The sequence below is a fragment of the Chiloscyllium punctatum genome, chromosome 52 (assembly GCF_047496795.1).
Source record: "Chiloscyllium punctatum isolate Juve2018m chromosome 52, sChiPun1.3, whole genome shotgun sequence".
NCBI classification, from domain to species: domain Eukaryota; kingdom Metazoa; phylum Chordata; class Chondrichthyes; order Orectolobiformes; family Hemiscylliidae; genus Chiloscyllium; species Chiloscyllium punctatum.
In genome coordinates, this window is record NC_092790.1 from 13285150 (window position 1) to 13300374 (window position 15225).

At 42.7% G+C, this 15225-nt stretch overlaps 1 protein-coding gene and 3 long non-coding RNA genes across 7 annotated transcripts in view; 2 read left to right on the top strand and 2 right to left on the bottom strand.

The window, feature by feature from the left end:
- The window catches only part of LOC140470786 (uncharacterized), a 35368-nt gene extending 24563 nt beyond the window's left edge, over positions 1 to 10805 (bottom strand). Inside the window, exons 1-2 of one of the 2 annotated variants that reach the window (XR_011956701.1) lie at positions 9397 to 10805; positions 1061 to 3130 (exon numbers count right to left, since the gene is read on the bottom strand). This is a non-coding gene — a long non-coding RNA (uncharacterized lncRNA). The remainder of the gene's footprint in view (positions 1 to 1060; positions 3131 to 9396) is intronic. The other variant, XR_011956700.1, reaches the window with a different exon arrangement.
- The window catches only part of LOC140470765 (uncharacterized), a 186550-nt gene that overhangs the window by 125469 nt on the left and 45856 nt on the right, over positions 1 to 15225 (bottom strand). The window lies entirely within an intron of this gene.
- The window catches only part of LOC140470791 (uncharacterized), a 212184-nt gene that overhangs the window by 82985 nt on the left and 113974 nt on the right, over positions 1 to 15225 (top strand). The window lies entirely within an intron of this gene.
- The window catches only part of LOC140470681 (histone H2B 1/2-like), a 76815-nt gene that overhangs the window by 56641 nt on the left and 4949 nt on the right, over positions 1 to 15225 (top strand). For all 3 annotated transcript variants that reach the window (XR_011956600.1, XM_072566701.1, XM_072566702.1), the window contains one exon: positions 5683 to 5764. The gene's annotated coding sequence lies outside the window, so the exon portion shown is untranslated. The remainder of the gene's footprint in view (positions 1 to 5682; positions 5765 to 15225) is intronic.

Below are 15225 nucleotides of genomic sequence, written 5' to 3' on the forward strand. Positions count from 1 at the left end.
CTCTTTGCTTCTATACTCAATCCCTCTTGTTATGAAGGCCAGCATGCTATTAGCCTTCTTCACGACCTGCTGTACCTGCATGCTTGCCTTCATTGACTGGTGGACAAGAACACCCAAATTAAACATGCTTTCTTTTCAGAGTTGTGTTTCAAATTCAAAGATGACAGAAGATTAGATTAGCTAACTTACAGTGTGGAAACAGTCCCTTTGGCCCAACAAGTCCACACTGACCCGCCGAAGCACAACCCACCCATACCCCTTACCTAACACTACGGGCAATTTAGCATGGCCAATTCACCTGACCTGCACATTTTTGGACTCTGGGAGGAAACCGGAGCACCCAGAGGAAACCCACGCAGACACGGGGAGAATGTGCAAACTCCACACAGACAGTCGCCTGAGGCGGGAATTGAACCCGCGTGTCTGGCACTGTGAGACAGCAGTGCTAACCACCGTGCCACCCACAAATCTGATGAGTTAGAATTGACAGTGGGTCAGTCGTCGTGTGTAGGAACACCAAGTTCAAGATTAGATTAGATTATTTACAGCGTGGAAACAGGCCCTTTGCCCCAACAAATGCTTCTCAATATTACATTTTAGAGTTTGTATTTCATAATCAGTAATGGCTACTCAAAATCATCATGAAGTCCCAAAATGCAAATAAATTCCAAACATTCATCTCTCACTCTCTCACACACAATAAGAATCCATTATAATTGATAGGAGCTGACCATTTATTACAATGCTTTTGACATGCTTCTGAGATGATCAAACACTGTCATTAAATTCATAAGTTAACAACAGTGAATGTTATCACTCGGTGTCTTTTTTTTACATAGATTCATTGATGTTAAGGCAAATATTCTTAATTGCTTTAGAGCATCCTGTTATCACTTGGTGAGAACAGATTTTTTTTTATCTTCTGCACATCCTAGGTTCCCCCTTTTGTGGCTTGATGCCTCCCTGTCTGCCCTGTTTATTTTCTTGTGTTCTATAATTCAACATTACATTTAGTCTAAGTATTTAAGGGCAAGTTTTAAGGCTTTCTCATTATACTCACTCAGATGCCATTTAAATGTTGTAATTTTCCCTGGCTCCACCACTTCTCCATGTGCCTTATGATTTTATAAACTTCTATAAGGTCACTCTCCAGGGAAAACAGTTCCAGCCTGTTCAGCCTCTGCACACAGCTCAAATTCTCCAACCGGGATGAAGCATATTTACGTGGAGTTTGTGTGACTGAAAAGGACAGAATTAATCCTTTACTGAATCCTTGTCACATACCGAGATGACAATTAAATAACATGAATTTCAAACAGACAATCTATACAGGTAGCTCGTGTGCTATACTCGCAACACTTCCTTTCTATAACCCACTAACAATACAACTTGATAAATGTCTGCCCATTTCTCATCTGCCTGAATGTGAGGTTCTCCATTTCCTCATTAAGACATCATTTTTAAGATAATAACAATCAGGGATACATTTGGGTTCATTTTGTGTATGCCTTTTGATACAATTGCTTTAAATTTTCATCTTTCTGCTGTAACTCAGTTAATTGACCTGAGCTAAAGATGTCTGCTTTGTCATCTCTGTTCCTGGTTTGTCTCAACTATCTGATCAAACAGGGTCTCTGCTAATTTCCCTTCAACTTTCTTATCTGTACTCTTTGACTTTCCTGTTTCAACTGGTGACTTTGTGACTTCGTTACCACACAGTCAGGAAATATCCCAGGATGTGTGTCCTGCAGTAGTCCAGTTGCCTGAATGTCCATTGGCTTTTCAACCACAATCAGGACTCCCACCAGTGAATCAGCAACATCATTAACAAGGACAAACTGTATTCCCAGAGCTGAAAGTTTCTCCAGTATGCCTACTATGACTTCTCCCCTCTTCATTCGACACTCTTACCTCACTTCTTACAAATGAGCATTCCTTATTTCAATGTGAATTCGAGTTACTCATACCTTTTCTGGCAATAGTGCTTCAGCGGTACATATATCTTCATCTTTTAGCATCACAGATTGAGAGGATACTTATATCTCTGAATATTGCTACCTCTTTACCTGCTCCTCCTGGCCTATGCGAGTAAACTTTACTTTCACGGTAATATTTTAAGAAGATCTGGCACTTCCTCCATAAACAACCTCCAACCAGCTTGTACATTCTGGTGCAGCTTTCTAGTCTCTACAGTGCTCTCTGTTACCACTCCAACAAAATTCACTGGCTTATCCTGTTTTCCTACATCTGGCATCTCAGTGCTTTTCCTAACCCGCTGATACTGATTCCATGTGGCCTACTTTATTGAAAACACCAGAGCTTTTTCACTTGTTTTTCCCCTTCAAGGGTTTCCTTTTTACCCTGTTGTAAATTATCCTTATGATCTTCACAGAGATCTAATTTTTACTTTCCATGTGAGAATTTCTCTTATCCACAATTATTACCCCTCATGGATTGAAACTGATTTTAATTTATTGATCAACTCAATTATCAACCATTTCTGATGCCAGTCTTACTGTTGTAACAGTCTGCTCTTATATGTGAGTTGTCATTACATCAGGAAGAGAATTTTTGAACTCCTGTCTACGTGCCAATTACCAAAGTTCAAACTCCCTCTTTCTTTCTTCCATTCCTCTCTCTCCTCTTCTCTCTCTTCTGCTTTTAATTGTAATTCAAACTGTTTTGTTTCTGTTGCTCTTTCCTTGACTTTTGCCTCTAATTCGAGTTGTTTCATTATCAATTGAATGTTAGCCATCTCTAAAGATTCTGATGGCATTTTCAGCAAATTTAAATGGTGAGCTGTGAATGTAATTATCCCCCTTTTCCTCATGGAAGGAGGCAGTTGACCTCCAGCTTGTCTGCTAATTCCAGCAGCTTGGTATTAATCACTTTTTGCAAAAAAACTGACACCACCTCTTCCATCCCAGAAAACTCTTGATGACTCAAAGAGCCATTGCTATCCCAAACACTGTTTCCTGATGAAGGGCTGATGCCCAATACATTGATTCTCCTACTCCTCAGATGCTGCCTGATCTGCTTGGTTTTCCAGTAACACACACTCGTCTCTGATCTCCAGCATCTGCAGTCCTCACTTTCTCCAAGCGCTGTTTAAACCAATTGACTTCAACACCTGGAACAAAAGACGCTAAGGCTTACCACTTGCTACCTTCCAGTCCAACAAATCAAATCCCAAATCGGAACTAGAGAATAAATTCTGCAAACACCCCCAATCTGTTATGGAAAAGGCCAGACACCCTCCAAACATTTCAAGAAAGTAACCCACACCCTAACTTTGCTAATTGTTTTAAGTGGGTGTAACGAAGATATTCCAGGAGGGATGCTGCTGGTCAAATGAGTAGTTTGATTTACACATTTACCGAATGATACAGAAACAAAAGAGAACAGAATACTAAATAACCTAAAAATTCAAAAACCCAACAGACTATACCAACTTAATGATAATGTTCCCAACATTTAGAACAATCCCCATAAATACCCATTGGCACAAAAGGTAAAGTCAAACACAGGGTCGTACAGGAGATATGTCAGAGAGAGAGTACCATCATGGACCTGCTTCTTTGGATTCAGCAACCTTTTCAACAGCCTGACTGCTTTCAGTCAATAGCCAGACAGCCAAAAACCAAATCAAACCAGAGAAAAGCTGAGCTGGGAAAACTGGGCCACTGCCCTTTCACTGTACAAGTGTTCTTCTTAAAAATGTGGAAGCCTTTTGACTGAGGCATTACCTGTTAGCTATAATCAAAATGGCCCTAAAACCCATCAACTCCGACTTTTTGGAACCTGCGTCTTTTACAAGCTTTGTTAAAGGAGCAGCAGCATCACAGCAGACTGCACCAAGAAGTAATGCCTTGAGGGATACAGGGGAATGTATTGAATTGGATCCAAAGTTGGCTCAGTCACAGGAAAGAAAGGATAATGGGCAATGGTGGCCCTTGTGAATGGAAAGCTGTTACAAGTGGTGCTATGCATGGCTCGGTGTTGGGACCTCTGCTGTTTGTTTTATCCATTAATGATTTGGAGTTGCGTATGTTGGGCAAATTTGTGAAATTTGCAGATGACACAAAAAATGGCCGTGTGGTGGATAGTGTGGAGGATAGCTGTAAGCTCCAAAACTAGACAGATGGTTTGGTAGAGTGGGCAAGAACATGGCATATGACGTTCAGCTCTGATAAGTGTCAGGGAATGTATTTTTGGAAGTCAGACGGGAAACGGGAATTGACAATAAATGGGAATATACTGAGAGGGGCAGGTGAAATGAGAGATCTTAGTGAGCAAATGCTCAGGTCCCTAAAGATAGAAGTGGCTGTAAAGAAGGCACGTGGAATGCTCTCCTTCATTGGCAGAGGGTTGAATACAAAAATAAGGAAATAACAATGAAACTGTGTGAGGCAATGGTGGCTACAACAGGAATATTGTGTGCAGTCAGGTCATCACATTACAGGAAGGATGTCATTGCTGTGGAGAGAGTGTAGAGGAGATTTACGAGAATGTTGCCGGGGCTTGTGAATTGTAGCTATCAGGAGAGATTGGAGAGTATGGGATGGTATTCCTGGGAACAGTGGTGCCATGAAGAAGGAATACAGGGCGACACTCATATCCGCAGGTCCAGTTATCGTGGTTTCACTTACCCGTGGTTTACAGTGGTCTGAGCATATAAAAGGGAATGTTCCAGAACCAGGGATCAGGATTCAAGGTATATTTCCCATTTAAATTAATATTTTTGCACCGATCTGCGGTTTTGCGTTTCCGCTGTAGGTCCTGGAACATATACCCAATGGGTAATAGGGTCTACAATACTAAATAGTGAGCTACCTGATGAAGGAGCAGCACTCTGAAAGCGTGCACTTCCATATAAATCTGTTGAACTATAACCTGGTGTTGTGATTTTTAACTGACGAGAGAGTGGGAGACATTAGACAGGAGGAACCTGTTTCCTTTAGCAGAGAGTCCAAAAACCAGGGATCATGGATTCAAGTTAAGTGGCTGTAGGATTAGAATTTATGAGGAAAAATGTTTTTTATGCAGAGAGTGGTGGGCATCTGGAATTTGTTGCCTGATTTGGTGGTGCAGGCAGAGACCTTACATATTTTTAAACAAAAATTCCCTGGAACTGAGCCTCAAATATTGTAAACTGCAAGGTTATAGGCAGTGCCAGGATGGTGGGATGAGAAAGGGCATGTCGGCATGGACAAGATGGGCTGAATCCCCCACCCCCCACCCCAAAGCTGTATTATTTTTATGATTCTCCAGTTATCAATGAGACCAGACCAGTCAATGCTGTGTGAATATGTAAATATATTTACCATATACCGAAAGTTAAAGTTTGATAACTACACCCACACATTCACCAAACAGGAACTGACAGGCATAGATCAATAACTAAACTCACATATCCACATACCCACTTGCATCAGGTGGCCCCATTCATGGAGCTGTATGCGTGTTGTTTAGTTTCTGAATGTCACTCAACTGGTATTAGAATTTTAAGAAAAAATGGACAAGGAGCAGCTCAGCAGGAGTGGAATCAGACCCGTGGTTCTGTTTAAATTGCTGGCTTTAAACAAAATAAAATCCTCGTGATGAGAAACTGAATGTTACATTGATGTTGCCAATCACAACTGATGTTGATTTACAGGAGGTATCTCTTCTGTCTTCCTCTAGGCAAGTACTCAAAGGACCAAGATAATGTAATATTCCCTCGGTACAGAGCCAAGTATGACCAGCTGCTTCAAACAAACAGCAGGTATGTTACTGCTGTCAGAGCGAAGAACATCCTTTCAATAGACAATAGGTGCAGGAGTGGGCCGTTCTCCCGTCGAGCCAGCACCACCATTCATTATGATCATGGTTGATCATCCTCAATCAGTATCCTGTTCCTGCCTTATCCCCATAACCCTTGATTCCACTATCCTTAAGAGCTCTATCCAACTCTTTCTTGAAAGTATCCAGAGACTTGGCCTCCACAGCTTTCTGGGGCAGAACATTCCACACACCCACCACTCGATGGGTGAAGAACTTTATCCTCAACTCTGTTCTAAGTGACCTACCCCTTATCTTTAAACTGTGTCCTCTAGTTCGGGACTCACGCATCAGTGGAAACATGCTTCCTGCCTCCAGAGTGTCCAATTCTTTAATAATCTTATACGTCTTAATCAGATCGTCTCTCAGCCTTCTAAATTCAAGTATATACATGCCCAATTGCTCCAATCTTTCAGCGTAAGATAGTCCCGCCATTCCGGGAATTGACCTTGTGAACCTATTCTACACTCTCTCAATAGCCAGAATGTCTTTCCTCAAATTTGGAGACCAGAACTGCACACAACATTCCAGGTGCGATCTCACCAGGGCCCTGTACAGCTGCAGAAGGACCTCTGCTTCTATACTCAGTTCCTCTTGTTATGAAGGCCAGCATGCTATTAGCTTTCTTCACTACCTGCTGTACCTGCATGCTAGCTTCCATTAACTGATGTACAAGAACACCTACATCTCCTTGTACTGCCCCTTATCTAACTTGACTCCATGTAGGTAGTCATCTGCCTTCCTGTTCTTGCCACCAAAGTGGATAACCACACATTTATCCACATTAAACTGCATCTGTCCACTCACCTCCAAACATCCTCTTCACATTTTACCCTGCCACCCAGCTTTGTGTCATCAGCAAATTTGCTAATATTACTTTTAATACCTTCATCTATATCATTAATGTACATCTTAAAAAGCTGCGGTCCCTGCACTGATCCCTGTGGCACACCACTGGCCACTGCCTGCTATTCCAAAAGGGAGCTGTTTATCACTACTCTTGGTTTCCTGTCAGCCAACCAATTTTCAATCCATGTCAGTATTTTGACCCTAATACCATGTGCCCTAATTTTGCTCATAACCTCCTGTGTGGGACTTCATCAAAAGCTTTCTGAAAGTCCAGGTTTACGACATCCACTGGATCTCCCTTGTCCATCTTCAGAGTTACATCCTTAATAAATTCCAGAAGATTAGTCAAGCAAGATCAAAGTTTGTGAGAAGATTTGTAGCTCGGGTGCTCGTTGTTGTGGTTCTGTTCGCCGAGCTGGAAATTTGTGTTGCAGACGTTTTGTCCCCTGTTTAGGTGACATCCTCAGTGCTTGGCACTTCTGTGTTGTTTCCTCTGGCATTTATAGTGGTCAAGCAAGATTTCTCCTTCATAAATCCTTGCTGACTCTGACCTCTCCTGTTACTGCTAGCCAGATGTGTTGTAATTTCATCTTTTATAATTGACTCCAGCATTTTTCCCACCACTGAGGTCAGACTAACTGGTCTATAATTCTCTGTTTTCTCTCCCCCTCCTTTCTTAAAAAGTGGGACAACATTAGCCACCCTCCAATCCGCAGATTGGAAAATGATCACCAATGCCTCCATGATTTCCAGAGCCGCCACCTTCAGTATTCTGGGATGCAAACCATCAGATCCCGGGACTTATGAGCCTTCAATCCTAACAGTCTCTCCAACACCATTTCCTGCCTAATATAAATTCCCTTCAGTTCAGGTCCTTTAGCCACTATTCCATCTGGGAGATTGCTCGTGTCTTCCCCAGTGAAGAAGACAGATCTAAAGTACCAATTCAACTCTTCTTCCATGTCTTTATTCCCGGTAATAAATTCACCCGTTTCTGTGTTCATGGGCCCAATTCTAGTCTTAACCATTTGTTTTCTTTTCACATACCTAAAAAAGCCTTTACTATTCTCCTTTATATTTTTGGCCAGTTTACCTTCATACCTTATCTTTTTAGTTATCCTCTGTTTTTCTTTAAAAGCTTCCCAATCCCAATGTTGTTCAGAGTCCAGCATTAACTGTATACCTTTCCTTAACAATTGATCTCCCAAAGTCCAGCATCTTACACCTTACTGAATTAGAACTCCATCTCATATCTCCACCCATATCTGTAAGTGATCTCTATCCTGCTGTATCCTTTGACATACTTCTACACTCCCCACAGGTTCACCAATCTTTATACTGTCTACATTTAGTAACGATAATTTTAATGTTACAATCAAGGTGAACAAATAGCTGATGCAATGACTTTGAGCAACCATATGTAAAGTACATACTGAGTCCAAATTGAATTGAAGGATACATTTCAGCTATCAGTAATTGTGAAGGACAATTAATCTTTTGTCACTTACATAGGCACAGCAATCAAATGAATTCCAAATGCACAATCTGTGTCAAAGCCTTACATAGAATGATTAATGTGTAGATACGTAACCAAATATTTCCCCACACCCCCCCCCTCCCCAACACACACAATCTCTCTGATTCTCTCTCTGACTTATGATGAGTTTCAAAAACATACACCATCCTGACACACAGTACAATATCTAACAGTCATACAGTTCCATTGACATTGCAAGTAACACAAAATTTTATGTTCAAAATTATTTCTACCCACACATCCTTTGTCAGAGAGGCCTATGGCACAGAATCAGGCCCTTTGAAACTTTTGAGTCTGCACTGATCACAGAAACAACCAGCTAACAATTTTCATCCTGATCAGCCAGCATCCATTTGCATAAAGAGATCATGGTAGCAGAGGAGTTTATCATCCCCATCTTTCTCACAACACCATTCTGCATTTCTTCATATTGCATTAGGCTTTGTTTTGTTTGTTTCAGTCCATCCAGAAACTCTTTTATTTTTTGGTATTTATGTACTTCTTTCAAAATTGTTCCAATTTTCTGCAAAGAGGTCTGCACTCCCATTTCCCCTCCCTCGGGATGTATCACCAAAAAAAGCATGAAATCTGGCGGCAATTTTCAGAATATAGCAGTGGAATCTAATAACCACCCTTCAAAGCAGTGGAGAAAAGGGGGGGAAAAAAGCCAAAATTGATAGGCTTGTAGAATTGCACATTTACTTTCAAGCAGAGTAGAATAGTACCACAGATGTCTTCTTTATACCTTCCTCCTAATATCTTCAAACTATGACTTCTCATACCAGTCAATCCTGTCCTGGGGAAAAGTCTCTGGCTATTGCCTCTATCTATTCCCCTCAATATTTTGTACACCTCGATTAGGTCTCCTCTCTTCCTCCTCCTCTCCAGAGAGAAAAGTCCAAGCTTATTCAACCTTTCTTCATAAGGCAAGCGGTCCAGTCCAGGCAGCATCCTGGTAAACCTTCTTTGCACCCTCTCCAAAGCCACTGGATCTTTCTGATAGTAGGGTGACCAGAACTGGACACAATATTTCAAGTGTGGTCTCATCAGGGACTTGTGGAGCTGCAGCAAAACCTCGCATCTTTTAAACTCGATCCCTCTGTGGACTGTAAGTCTGTGGACTTTTAATTTAGGGTAGAGGAGGTCCTACTTTGTAGGACCAGGGGTCTAGAACCCACTCAATTACTTACCTTCCCGACTGGCTTTGTGTTCCAACGTCGCTTCCACCCAACACCTGCTGCTTTCTGCTGCAAAAAGACCATTGGCGTTGAGGTAAGTTCTTAAGTCTCCCATGGTGGAACCTTGTTGAACACCTGAAGTCGATATAGATCACATCCACCGCTCTGCCCTCATCAATCCTCTTTGTTACGTCTTCAAAAAAACTCAATCAAGTTTATGAGACATGATTTCACACGCACAAAGCCATGTTGACTATCCCTAATCAGTCCTTGCCTTTCCAAATACATGTACATGCTGTCCCTCAGTATTCCCTCCAACAACTTGCCCACCATCGATGTCAGGCTCACTGGTCTATTATTACCTCGCTTGTCCTTCCCACCTTTCTTAAAGTGGCACAGCTCTGATCTCCAGCATCTGCAGTCCTCACTTTCTCCTAGAAGATCTTTGAGGGGGCTCTATTCTCTCCCTAGTTACCCTTTTGCCCTTGATGTATTTGTAAAAACCCTTTGGATTCTCCTTAACTGTCTATTTGCCAAAGATATCTCCTGTCCCCTTTTTGCCCTCCTGATTTCTCTCTGAAGTATATTCCTACTGCCTTTATACTCCTCGAAGGATTCACTTGATCTATCCTGTCTATCCCTGACATATGCTCCCTTCTTTTTCTTACGCAAAATCTCAATTTCTTTAGTCATCCAGTATTCCCTGCACCTACCAGCCTTTCCTTTCACCCTAACAGGAATATACTTTCTCTGGACTCTCGTTATCTCATTTCTGAAGGCTTTCCATTTTCCAGCTGTCCCTTTACCTGCGAACATCTACGCTCAATCAGCTTTTGAAAGTTCTTGCCTAATATCGTCAAAATTGGCCTTTCTCACTCGCGATGTTTAAACGTGGCTGGGTTTTAGAGAGTTAACTTTTACCAGCATTTCTTATTTTTGAGATGGTGAAAAGGGAGTACACCAAACTGCTCTCTGTTTTGGAGTCATCTATAATCAAGAAACAGGAATGCAAAGTGAACTGAAAGGTTAGAGATCAGAATGTTAAACCAACAGCAAACAATGCCTCAAAATTAAATACGGAGTGATAATTAAGGTCACAGCCCCAACCCAGCAGGAATATAAACCAAAGCCCTTGGCTATATATCGACCTTTCAAAGCAGTTCACAAACCAGGTGACTCAATAACATCGAATGTGTATTTTGCATCAACATTCACTACAAAGTTTGTGCCCACCCTCCCAGAACAAGCTCACATAGGAAGGTAGAGGCCCTGGGATCATTTACAATTTTTTTTATTACTATTATTTGCTCATGGCACATGGGTATCACCTGCTGGACCCAGCATTTATTGTTGTGGTTCTGTTCGCCGAGCTGGGAATTTGTGTTGCAGACGTTCCCTGTCTAGGTGACATCCTCAGTGCTTGGGAGCCTCCTGTGAAGCGCTTCTGTGATGTTTCCTCCGGCATTTATAGTAGTTTGTCTCTGCCGCTTCCAATTGTCAGTTCCAGCTGTCTGCTGCAGTGGCCGGTATATTGGGTCCAGGTCGATGTGATTGTTGATAGAATCTGTGGATGAGTGCCATGCCTCTAGGAATTGCCTGGCTGTTCTCTGTTTGGCTTATCCTATAATAGTAGTGTTGTCCCAGTCGAACTCATGTTGCCTGTCATCCGCGTGTGTGGCTACGAAGGGTAGCTGGTCATGTCGTTTCATGGCTAGTTGGTGTTCATGGATACGGATCGTTAACTGTCTTCCTGTGTTTGTCCTATGTAGTATTTTGTGCAGTCCTTGCATGGGATTTTGTACACTACATTGGTTTTGCTTATGCTGGGTATCGGGTCCTTTGTTCTATTGAGTTGTCATCTGAGATTGGCTGTTGGTTTGTGTGCTGTTATGAGTGGTCGTAGTAGTCTGGCTGTCAGTTCAGAAATGTTCTTGATGTATGGTAATGTGGCTAGTCCTCTGGGTTGTGGCATGTCCTCATTCCATTGTCTTTTCCTTAGGCATCTGTTGATGAAATTGCGGGGGTATGCATTTTTGGCGAATACATTGTAGAGGTGTTTTTCTTCCTCTTTTTACAGTTCTGGTGTGCTGTAGTGAGTTGTGGCCCTTTTGAACAGTGTCTTGATGCAACTTCGTTTTTGTGTGTCGGGGTGGTTGCTTTCGTAGTTCAGGACTTGGTCTGTGTGTGTGGCTTTCCTGTATACCTTTGTGGTGAATTCTCCATTCGGTGTTCTCTGTACCATCACGTCTAGGAATGGGAGTTGGTTGTCATTTTCTTCCTCTCTCGTGAATCTGATTTCTGTGAGTGTGGCGTTGATGATCCGGTGTGTGTTCTCTATTTCTGTGTTTTTAATGATTACAAAGGTGTCATCTAAATATCTGACCCAGAGTTTGGGTTGCATTTGTGGTAAGACTGTTTGTTCTAATCTTTGCATTACAGCTTCTGCTATGAGTCCAGAGATGCGTGAGCCCATGGGTGTGCCATTGATTTGTTCATATATTTGGTTGCTGAATGTGAAGTGTGTTGTGAGGCACAGGTCCAGTGGTTTGAATATGCAGTCTTTGTTGATAGGTTCCCTGTCTTGTTGTCTGTACTGTGTGTCCAGCAGGTTGGCTATTGTTTCTCTGGCTAGGGTTTTGTCGCTAGAGGTGTACAGTGCCATTACATCGAATGAGACCATAGTTTCTTTCTTGTCTGCATGTAAAATTCTGATGTCCAAGAAACCCTGTGTTGACTGTATGGTGTCTGGATCAGCTGATTAGGTGTTTCGGTTTCTGTTGTAGTTCTTTAGCCAGTTTGTGTGATGGTGTCCCTGGTAGTGACACTATTGGTCTGATTGGGATGCACTTTAGGTAATCCATAGGATCTGGGGATGGTGTTGGTTTCAGGTTTCATTCTCTGTAGGTCAAACCTGGTTATCTGTCCAGAGTTTGGGTTGAATTTGCCAAAAACGGATACCCCCGCAATTTCAGCCACTCTCAGACAACAACTCACCAGGACAAAGGACCCACCATGAGCAAAACCAATGTAGTGTGCAAAATCCCATGCAAGGACTGCACAAAACACTACACAGGACAAACAGGAAGACAGCTAACGATCTGTATCCATGAACGCCAACTAGCCATGAAATGACACGACCATCTATCCTTAGTAGCCACACACGCGGATGACAGGCAACATGAGTTCGCCTGGGACAACACTACTATTATAGGACAAGCCAAACAGAGAACAGCCATGGAATTGCTGGAGGCATGGCACTCATCCACAGATTCCATCAACAAACACATTGACCTGGACCCAATAAACCGGCCACTGCAGCGGACAGCTGGAACTGACTACCGAAGTGGCAGATACAAATCACTACAAATGCCGGAGGAAAGATCACAGAAGCGCTTCACAGTAGGCTCCCAAGCACTGAGGATGTCACCTAGGCAGGGGACGAAACATCTGCAACACAAATTCCCAGCTTGTGAACAGAACCACAACAACGAGCACCCGAGCTTCAAATCTTCTCTACAAACTTTGAACACCTATCATTTATTGCCGAACTCATCTCTAGTTGCCCCCTTGAGAAGGTAGGCACGAGCTGCTCTGTTGAACTGCTGCAGCCCATGTTCTGTAGATAGACACACATTGCCCTGAGGGAGGGAATTCCAGGATTTTGACACAATGACACTGAAGGAACAGTGTTATATTTCCATGTCAGGACACTGAGTGGCCCGAAGGGGAACTTGTAGAGGGTACGTGTTCCCACATCTGCTGTACTTGTCCTTCTAGATGGAAGTGGTTGTGAGTTTTGAAGGAGCTGCCTGAGGATCTTTGGTGGACTTCTGCAGTACATCTTGTAGATGGTACACACTGCTGTTACTGAGCATGGGTAGTAGAAGTGGATGCGGTTCCAACCAAGTGGAGCTGCTTTGTCCCTCAATGATGTCTAGCTTCTCGAGTGTTGTTGGAGTTGCAAGTATTCAGACAAGGGGGGAGCATTCCATCACACTCCTGACTGGACACTGAGATAGTTGGAATGGTTCGATCAGGGAAGATTCTAACCATATATATCCCTCCAAGGAAAAAAGGAATGAAATCACGACAAAACAATATTGTTCTGTCTTCCTCAGTTGGATCCCAGGGTCTATGCTACAAATTCCAAACTGAGTCATACCCATCGCACACAGCCTACCTCAGATATACGGAAAGCCTTTGATTTTCTGCCATTTAATAATAATTCTCAGAGTACACCCCCCTTGTTCGTGAATCTCAAGATTTGTAAACAAAATGAATAGTTGCCATTGTGTGCCCGTGTCCTTTACTGAACAGTACGTGACTCCAGCAAAAATAAAGGATCAAAAGGAAAGTTGTCTTACAGTAAACAGTCAGTTTCCAGGTGGCAAATACTATCTGTCCCTGCTGAGTTTCTCCAACAATTTCTGCGTTTCCTTTTATTTCTGTCATTCATTGCCTGAAGAAAGCTAATTGAATGCTGGCCGTTATATTGAGAGATCTGGTGTACAAGGATGCAGAAGGGATGCTGCAGTTATACAAAACCCTGGTTTGACACCACTTGGAGCAGATCTGGGCACCACACCTGAGGAAGGATAGATTGGCCTGGGAGGGAGCACAGCATGAGTTTACAAGATTGATACCTTGACTTCAGGGGTTACGTTATGAGGAGAGGTTACACAAATTAAGCATGTTCTGTCCAGAATTTACAGGGTTCGTGGATGATCTGATCAAAGATATTAACAGGAAATGACAGGGTCTGGAAATTGGAAGTGTTTCCACTGGTCGGGGATCCTAGAATTCGGGAGGGCATAGCTAGAGGATTTAGGGTCAGACTGTTCAGGAGAGATGTTAGGAAGTACTACGACGCAAAAAGGCTGGGAGAGGTTTGGAACTCTCTTCCACAAACAGCAGGCATTGCTGGATCAGTTGTTAGTTTTAAATCTGAGATAATATTTTTGTTCAACAACGATATTAAGGGGAATAGGGGTCAAAGGCAGGTCTATGGAGTCAGGTCACACATCAGCCATTGAATGGTGGAGCAAGCTCAATGGGTTGAATGGTCTCCTCCTGCTCCTTTACATGAATATTCCACATTAATATATCATGGAACGACCTGCAGTTACAAAGTGGCATTTCCACACACTGCAGCAATTAGTGATTTCAAATGGAAACTGAAAGTCCAAATATTTTATTTTCACACTTTCCAGATCCCCACCATCCTCTGGGTGAAACAATCCTCAAACCCATCTCTAAACCTCTTACCCTTCAGTTTAAAAACTATGAAGGAAAATATTCTAAACACCTTCTCAAACACCCTGTCTACACGTGACACAACTTCAAAGAATTATGCACCTGAAACCCTTGGGCTCTGCTCTACAACACTCCCAATCTTACACTCTGCTATCAAGTCCCCCTCATCCATCAACCTTCTCTGTTGTAAAGGAAACAACCCAAACTTCCCTCCCCAACACTTCCAGGAAGAGATTTGTTTTTTGTGGATCTTTCCAATCAGACGAATACCAGCATGAACGCTGACCAATACGTGACGATGTAGGATCAGCAGCTCACAGATTCATACTCACCATTCAATTGACTTGACCAGATCCCTGCATGTTTGAAATTTCTTGCAGGTCTGTCCTCACTCGGGACCTCAGCTCGATTTCCCATCACCTCCCCTAGAACAAACTGTTTCCAGATCGTCACCCAGCCGAGTTCCACTCCCAATCGTGATACCAATTTGCTGCTGTGCGTGTATGAAAACTCCTGGCAACAAGGTCACTGAGCCAAGGTCCCACGGAATGACCTCCTGGAATTGTCCAGAATGTGGCTGAGAACTTC